This window comes from Triticum urartu, chromosome 4, assembly GCF_003073215.2.
Source record: "Triticum urartu cultivar G1812 chromosome 4, Tu2.1, whole genome shotgun sequence".
NCBI lineage: Eukaryota > Viridiplantae > Streptophyta > Magnoliopsida > Poales > Poaceae > Triticum > Triticum urartu.
The window spans coordinates 350,919,673-350,929,163 of NC_053025.1; the positions used below are offsets into that span (position 1 = coordinate 350,919,673).

The following is a 9,491-nucleotide window of genomic DNA, read 5'->3' on the forward strand; positions in this document are numbered from 1 at the left end:
GATGTTGTAAGACAAAATATAACTAATGCTGGCGGTCCAGAGGCCAGTAGATACCTCCTGGATCTTAGTGCCCCGTTGTCGTCATGGGCTGGGCCTATTAAAAAAAACAACCCTGGGCAATCTACAACCCAGTTGAAACTTGCTCGACCTGAAAAAACAATATACGTGCTCAATAAACGAGAGAATTCTGCAAGTACAAACTGATAACTAGGATGCAGCACGGATATTGTTTTTTATCGTGATAATAAGTGCATGGACTTGTTTCAAAAAAATTGGAGAACTGGGAATTCGAACGGCGGGTGCTTATGCTACCCATCAAGTAAAAATCAGGTGCCTGAAAATTTGTTTTGAAACAAATGATTCAGCTTTATATCCACGTCGACCCTCGGCATGATGGTTGGAAGCAAATGCAAGTTCATACCAAAAGATCGTTAACAACAATACCAACTTGCGAACGACAAGGTAGTACAACTACTAATACCAAACTAACTTATAATCTTTTTAGAGTTAAATGCACTGGAGGTCCTAAAAGTTTCGTCGTTGTGCCACTTTAGTCCTATTTCTTTGAAAATGCATCTTTAGGTCCCAATTCTTTCATAAGTGGTTCACCCGAGGTCCTTTTCTTCACTAGCGCTCGCTGACCTGCCCTTGTGGCGCTTTGACCCACGCCACATCGACACAGGGGCTGCGGAGGCTGCTCTTTTTTACAGAAAACCCCCTAGAAACACTCTTCTTCACATTCCCCAGTCCCTTGCTCTATTTCTTCCCCAAATCCCTCTCTGTCTCTCCCGTGCCCTAACCCTAGCCATGGACGGCACTTCAAGCTCCTCGGCGGGGAAGTAGTTGAAGAAGAGGAGCATGGTAGCGTCGTCGTCAGCATCGTCGTTGCTGCCGGTACAAGCTCCAATTTCGTCTGGTATGTTGTCGCTCGTGGTTTGTCCTTGCTGCCATGTCCGTGACACCATTGTGCTCCGTTCGAAATCTATTGCCAACCCTGGATGGGTGTTCCACAAGTGCCCCAACCATCGTGTAAGAACCAAGAGTTTGATGTTTTGAAGCCTTTATCTTTGATTCTATCCCATTTCTCTTTTTCTGAATGTGTCAAATTCGTCCAGGTTGGAACAAATCCATGCCAGCACTACTACTGGGAAGATGGCCCAGATAACTATTTTGATTTTCTGGTTAAGAAAGGCCACATATCTATTGCAAGAACAAGAAGATCTGGAGGTATCTCTGGTCATTCATTGGGCGACATAGAAAGTGAAGAGGCAAAGGAGGAAGAAGAAAGAGGTGTTGAAGTCCAGAAGATTTGCACTGGTGTGATGATTGATGTTGTGAAGAAGCTAGATGATCTGATCTGCTTAGTTAGGATGTTCTTGTTTTGTATTGTCACTTTGTTGGCTATGATGGTTTATGTAGTGGCTCTGAAATGAATGAAGTACATGTAAGCGCTATTAGGATGAACTATTTGAATGAAGTGTTTAATCTGAACTGAAAAGCAAGATTGAGAATTTGGAAGCATTTTGATCTAAACGAAGTGTTTGATTTGAATGAAAGTTAGCTTATTTTTACTCTTTTTTGTCTCGCGGGCGGTCGCGGCGATCGTCCACATTGATGAATAGCTTCATTTTGGTCAACGTGGACGGTCACAGCGATCGTTCCCAATGATGGTTAGCTTATTTTTGGTTTCATGGACGATCGCGGCGATCGTCAGCATTCTTGAATAGCTTATTTTTGGTCAATGCGGACGGTCGCGGCGATCGTCCACAATGATGGCGATCATCCGCATTGCTGATTAGCTTTTGAAACATTCACAAGAATGCATTGACATGTAGAACAACAAAGCTCACACCATGCTTTGTTGGACTAAGCACTGGTGGAAGCTCTGTAGATCCAGTTATGCACACATCATCAAAGCCTATGTTACCAGTTAATTCTTTGTGATCAAAATATAGCTGAAAATGCTGAAACTTAGGAACAACAGTAGATATGCTAAGTGTGTCTGTATCCCTGTCAACAACCCGTAGTCCTGTATTCAAATTCATACCAGGGAGCAGCCAATAAACATTACACTGGGCCATATCATATCCTAGCTGCACCAGAAAGTCATTGATCCAAAGTGGAGACCATGTCTCAACTTCACATCCATCAAAATACTCATTTTTTCCATCAATATAAGACTTGTTCGACCCAAATCCACAAAACAGCTCACCATAATTGATTTCAATAGAAAACACTTCTTCATTTGGTCCTATCATTACAATGGAAACAATTTGTCAAATTTCAATTGATGTATTGCAGCAAAAAAATTACAAAAGAAGTGGTCTTTTGGAATTTAGAACTGAAACCCTAACCCTAACCTCAAATCAGAGCATGCGGTTTAGGAATCCTAAATGTGACAGTGCAAATCGAAGTAATCTATGACTATGGCACAGTCCTTGTAGATTAGAAGCACTATAGGAGCAGAGGAGCGACAAGATTAGGCTTCTTACCGTAAGAGGGAGGAGGATCGCCCACTGGCCGTCGCAGAGGGGGCATCTTGACGGGCACCCTCTCAGATTGCGCTCCAGATCACCTCCGCTCGTCGCCGCATGGCGGAAATCGCCACTGCGTGCAGAAAATCGTCGCCGGCGCCGCCGCCGATCACCTCTAGTGTCGCCAGATTAGCCCCGAAAGAGGAGATGGGATGCCACTGAGAGGGGAATAGATCGGGAGGGGCTTATTGCAAAATTTCTCGCCTGGCGAATGGGCCCTGTGTCGACGTGGCATGGGTCAAAGCGCCACGAGGGCAGGTCAGCGAGCGCTAGTGAAGAAAAGGACCTCGGATGAACCACTTATGAAAGAATTGGGACCTAAAGGTGTATTTTCAATGAAATAGGACTAAAGAGAGACAATGACGAAACTTTTAGGACCTCCAGTGCATTTAACTCATCTTTTTACTCCTGGCCCTAGTGTTCGTCTGGTAGAAAATCTTGCAGAGGACCAGCTCCCGCTCCTTCTCTTGCTCCAGGTCCCCGAGGTGGTACTGGTGCATCACCCAGTTGGTCCTCTGCTGGTCGAAGTTCTTGTTGGTGTGCAGCACCAGAACCTTTTTTGCTGCCCGTCTGCCGGCCGTTGACCATCACCGGCAAGGTATTGCCAGTCTTGTGCCACATCGCGTGCATGCCGCACTCCGACTGTATCTTGCGACGTGTCCATGCACCCCTTTTGAACGCCCTGGAATTGCGCTGGAAGAAATGCTTCCTTAGGCCACTTAGTGTGATCCCTGCAATATTGTGGAATACAGGTTTTAGTGTACCTAGTTGGCATTTTCAAAACATCTTTGGCATGTTGTAGTCACTTGTTTCACTTTTTATTAACTGTCAAATTGTAATTGCTTCACCAGGTCTGCATCTCAAAAGAAAAATAGAGCTATAAACAAAGGAATATGTTTGTGCAAGTAGACGGCCGATCGGTGTCTTACCTGGAAGTTTCTCAGGTTGGGTGTAACATATGCCGTGCTCGCTGTCGATGGTTGGTATGAACAAATCGATGAGAGACTGAAATCCCGCGCTGTCAGCACTCACTTTGGCCTCAAGGTGCTCGATCAGCTCCTGATCCGTGGGATCGAACTTGACGCCAGCCGGCAGCATGGGCCAATCCTTCTTCAACTTGCATCGGTAATTCCAGTTATATGGTACTCAATGTATGATCAATCGACTGTTTTAAGTGAATGATGAAAGATTTCGACAGATAAGTGGTACTCCAAATCTGAAGTCCAGAATACCCGAACACGCCACCGGGATTCTTGTGTCACCTCACGTGCAGCATGTTGTCACGTCAATTCAATGTGTGGACATGATGAATAATTTGACCGATGTATACTAGTACTGCTACTGTACTACTTACTAGTCGTGTTTAGTGTCACAATTTATACATAGGTTTAACTAACAAGTACGCACTTGAAGCCTAACTGATATATCTCTCCCTAATAATAAAGCACGAATTGAGTCTCTAGGTTCACCGTTACGGTGTTTTTTAAAGAAGACCTTACATCTTTTTTGTAATTCTACCCGCAGTCCTCCTAACAAGTCAACACGAACCGGTGCGCGAGAGAAAAAAAAGAACCCATGCAACACGGCGACAGCCTAGCTCCCATCTCCACCTCGAGCGCATCTCCATGCTCCAACACGGCGCCGACCCCTGCCACGCGCCGCCGCATCCGGCCCCCGCCCCTCCGCCGCGCGCCGCCACCGCTGGCAACCGTCGTCTGCCGCCCCTCTGCTTTGTGCCACTCCTCCGCTATGCGTCGCCACCGCTAGCCACCGCAGTCCGGATCCACCCCTTTGCATCGAGGTTGTTCAAATCTCCGACGAATCCCTCTATGGATGGAGAAGCATCGCCGGCCACGTCTGCGTTCGGACGGCTGTATTCGCACCACCGCCGCCTGTGCCGGCGTTCCCACGGTCACGTTCCTCTCCAACGTCACCTGTGCCTGCCATCGCTCATCCACAGCCATGTTCTTTATGGCTTCTTTGACCATGATGTCTCAGCTGCGACGCAAGCCTGCTTGGCCGCCGGATGGATGGATACTGGCCAAGCTCACCCTCGGCACCCCGGCTGCGACCCATGGTTGAATGGGCCGCCGGCTGGAGGGCGTCCTGCTCCTCCTGACTAAGCTTGATGTGGGGCGTTGGACTGACAACCTGGTGTGTGCGACCTGAATATGGCACTCGCTAAATGATGCATCTTCTCTTGTCATCCTCATGCTCTCTGCCCTTAATTTGTTATCCTATCTATCTGATTGTTGGCTACATGCGCATGTGTTTGAGGCAGGACCGCATGAGCGGTGGCTTGCATCTAGTAGGAGGCAGCAACAAGCAACGACGATTCTAAACTAGCTGCTAGCAATGCACCCCCACCCCTCTCATCTACTTACATGGATTTTTAACGGCCAAACTACATTCTTAATTCTTTCTTTAGCGCTTTCAGTTTTCACTAACAATCCATATTTTGTAAACCATGAACCCTGTTCATGAGCATCTGACAACAACTTGTTTGATGTTATGCATACGACGGATTGAGGTACAGTCTAATTTTCAGGTCAAACTCTTACCTCTGTTTAGAAAAATCAATATGAAGAAACAGGTGTATCTGATGTACGATCTGCACTTAAGAACAAGTGTACATGTTGCTCCAAGCTGCCGGCGTTGACAGCCAATGAGTCGGCGAGGGTCCACGGTCCATTTGATTTCATGGGGATTATTCAGTAAAATGCGATCTACACAGAATCCAATCCAATCCAGGTGAAACATAAGTTGGCAGATTATTCCGATGACGGGGCTTCTACTTGTGCGGCTCTACATGTATGTTTTCAACTTGCAAATGGCCTGATTTTATCAAGTATTCCTTGATGAAAGACTAACCAGTTTATGCCTGACATTTGCGTCTACATTTATGCAGTACCATTCTAGAGCTCAAGGCATCAGGTCTGCTTTAGAGAAAAAAACTCTCGCTCAGTTTATTTTCCATGTAGTGTTAAATTCCAATGAACTTTCTTCATTACAAATGGTAAGCTAAAGCAGATTAAAAAGGGTAATAAATTTGCTCAATCCATGGTCAGTTGCTAAACTCAGCAGGATCTGCACTTCAAGGAGCTAACTGTTCACTATAATCCATGGTCAGCCTTTAGGGTATTCATCCACTCAGTGTCATGTATCTGAATTTTGTGGTCTGGAAATTTTTACCGGTTATTTCATAAATAAGATTATAGAGTTGTCCTCCCTCTGTTTTTCTAATCTGCTCACTTGCTACAGTAAATAAATAATTAAATTATCGGGAGTCGTAATTTCAAGGAAAGAAACAAGAGCACTTTGAGGTCTCTGCTATCGCACCAGTACTGGCAATACATGGGAACATTTGTTGGTGTTGTATTCAGATCAGTGGAGATTGCTCCTTCAGTCACCATGCCAATCCATGTCTCGCATGTTTAGTCACATTGAGCTCTTCCAACTTTTCTTAAGCTATGTTGTACACACACACACAAGTTTGCAGCTGAATATGAATCAATTTATTGTGATTTTTCATTATCATGTAGCGTGTTCTTTTATCTGATGAACAATAATATTATTCCATGCCTAAAATCATAGTTTGGGAATGTATTTCTTTGCCATCTGATTTCTGTCAATTATTAGTTGAAGAGACAGTCGATCAACCCCTCTCTATTGTATGGTTATTTGGTAAATGTGATTACGTGAATGTTTCAGTTATATATTTGATATTTTTACGCAGAAACCCATTTTTTCATGTGTGAACATTGTATACTCTACACAGGGTAGGAGGAAATATTTACATTTCTAAAGGGTCAGTGGATTGTTGTAAATGAGTTCCCATCAAAGAGGTTCTCACATTTTCTTTTGAAAGTAGTGGCTCAAGCTATCTCATAAAGCTATATAGTAGATGAAGCACAACTCAGAGAGACGGGGATGTGGGGTGGAGGAAGGAGTAACTCAACAGTAAAAAAGGTAGACAATGATGCCTGATGTATATAATAAGAGTCCTAATAAAAACATCTGATACACAAAATTGGTATTGAACCATAGAATATGCATCTTTAAGATATATGTTAAACAAAATTGGTATTGGACCATAACTATGTATGCCTGTTGCAACACACGGACTCATTTACTTTATATGATAGTTCAACTTTCTTTGATTCTACATATGATGATTTCTCATTGAAACCATGTAAATATTTTATTTGCTAGCTGTTGGTTTCATGTATTTCCCTTTTTGCTTTTACTATGACCAGTGCACTGTGAGTTTCTATAGAAAGGGAATAATATGCATGGTTTGTTCACGTCATTTCTTCATCATGTGATAAGCTTTTGGCTGTCGCTCTATGTTGGCACGTGGTAGATGTAGTCATCCCTCTAAAAACTTTCTAAAGACTTGTCAAACATGGAGGAGCAGGGTGAATGGGGCATGTGGTAGCCGAGCTTGGGATTGACCATGTCCAGATGTATTGTGATTGGGTGGACACCACGAGCACTATCGGCAAGGGCTAGAAGAAAAATAAGCGGCAACACAGGTGGGGCTCCGTGTTAAAATACATAACATGGATCTATGGCTTCTGCATAACATCTCCATCATGATTATCAGTACATCCTACGCAGGTGAGTTAGGATGCACTTGATCCCAGGAAGGTATCTATCCTTCAAACCAGAGGAGTGCTTCAAACTAACAATAGTACATAATATCCAACAAAAGAGGGTCGTGCTACAGCAGCAGAATACATGGCTCAGTCTAGATATCAGCACGAATCAAGTTGTGCATATTTGCTGTTGGCATGAACCACATCGTCACATGTCGGGTTTGCAAAAGCCATCCATCGCATGGAAGCTTGATGCCTTTCACACACTGAAGATTATATGGCAACAAGCTGTGTCGACGAATCTCTGGATATGGTGATTCATGAAACCCATGGTATGTATGATGTGTAAACACAGTCCCCCTCACGAATGGAAGTTGCATAGCAAAGTAATCATCGCCAGTGATATGATCGATGATTGGTTGGATGATCGGATAATTGAGCCCGAGGAACAAGGAGTGGTTGCCGAGGCTGTAAACCCACCTCCAGTTGAATACGCCTGGCCCAACGGAGCTGGGATCTTTCTCGAACGTGAAGCAGCCATAGCCATCAATGTCACGAACGCCCCACGCATTGTACTGCATGTGGTTTGATGTAATGATTTGGTCATTTTGGTACATGCGAATGAGCATCAAATGACCGCCGTCAGCTGAACGAGCGATAAACCACCACCCATCGGCTGGTATGATTCCAGGTCCTGGAATCATGAAGGCCAGCTCATTTGTGTCTGCTGCAACAATTCAAATTGGAGACCAAAAGGACAAAAATAAACAATCATGTTCAGAGTATGTGTGGAATTAAGATTATTATAACAGTGACACATATCATAGACAGAGAATTGCAATGCTGTGGTCATAATCATACCCAAGTTAAAAAAAATAAGCCAATGGCTTTCATATTCTAGCAATATGTCATGGTTCAAACATCATGTAACAATGAGAGGAAATTAGCTATGACATCGCCTACTCATATTCTACCATAGCACTTACTACTACTGTTCTCATATCAACTCTAAGCAATAACATGCATTGTTATAAAAATCTTGTAAACGAGAGTAACATATAGCAATCATGATGTTATGCTCATAATATGTATTCTAACAATCCATAGATGCCAATTGTTCTCATATCAACTCTAACAATAACATGTGTGGTCATAAAAATCTAGGAAATGAGAGGAACATATAGCAATGATGTGGTTATAGACATGATATGCATTCTAAATTTGTAACAAATGAACAGGCAGTCGTATTCATAAGGTAAAGATGAGATGAGATAGAATAATTACACGACGATAGATTCCACCAATATAGGTAGCCAATATGTGCGTCGACCGTGTAAACGATGCCATCATGCACTATAGCATCAGACATAAATGTTTCCTCAACGGGATTGATGATGAGCCATAACCATCTATGGCGACCGGATTCCAGATAGACTAATCCCTTGTTGAATAAGGCAATGAGCTTGTAATCCATGTAGTCTTCTGATGGTGTGGGCACTTCGCAGATTACAACTTTCTGCAAACAGAGGTCGAGCCAAAAGCTTGACGCGTCTCGTGCGTAGTAGGCAGGAGTGTCCGGCGGGCCGCGAGGCTCGATGACGGCGGTATCCAGCGATGGAAGGGTGATCTCTCGCTAGGTGTAGATATCCATGAGACGCCACAGACTACCGGTGTGGTGGATGAGGACATATCCAGTTGGCCTTAATGCCCGCCTAGTAGTGGTCGCGCATGAAGGACAGGTGGACGGGTAGTGGTAGCATGTCGAGGGGCACCACGGCAACCTCTGTAGGATCGTCAAGTCAGTGTCTGGGCCACCTGCGAGGATCGGGCATCAGCAAGCAGGGTTTCTTGAAAAGAGCCGGCCGGTTGCAGACGAGTAGACGGTACAAAGACACCGAGCATGCGGCCAGACGGACGGTGCTGAGTAGGTCCATACGACTACAGATCTGCTCCAAGAGAACATCAGGGAGGGAATTCCAATCGTGGCTCTGCGTGTCAGTCGGTTCTGCCATTGGGGTTTTCGGTGCTTGCGAGCCAGCGGGGATGTGGATTCAGGCGGACAAGCGAAGTAGCTTCTCCTCGTGTGGCCGAGCAGTGAGCGGGGGGATATGGTACGCGCGAGCTACCAAGGAAGATGGCGCGGGCGGGCGAGCAGTGAGCAGGGGTAAATGGTGTGCGGCCGACAATGGGGAAGAGAGGAGGAAGAAGAAGAGAGGAGGAAGAAGAGACTAGTTGAATAGTCCTCTCTGACCGAGATGGGGAATAAATGGATCGCGAGGACTTCCTTTCTACAGTATCCCTATGCCTCTACGCCCAGTTCACTCATTTTGCTCCGTACCTAGTCACTTGTTGAAATATG

At 44.8% G+C, this 9,491-nt stretch overlaps 1 long non-coding RNA gene across 1 annotated transcript; it reads left to right on the plus strand.

The window, feature by feature from the left end:
- The first annotated feature begins 4,091 nt into the window (after positions 1-4,091).
- On the plus strand, positions 4,092-6,068 carry LOC125553849. Its single transcript, XR_007304231.1, has 2 exons — positions 4,092-5,345; positions 5,443-6,068. It is a non-coding gene; the product is annotated as an uncharacterized LOC125553849 (long non-coding RNA).
- The last annotated feature ends 3,423 nt before the right edge of the window (positions 6,069-9,491 follow it).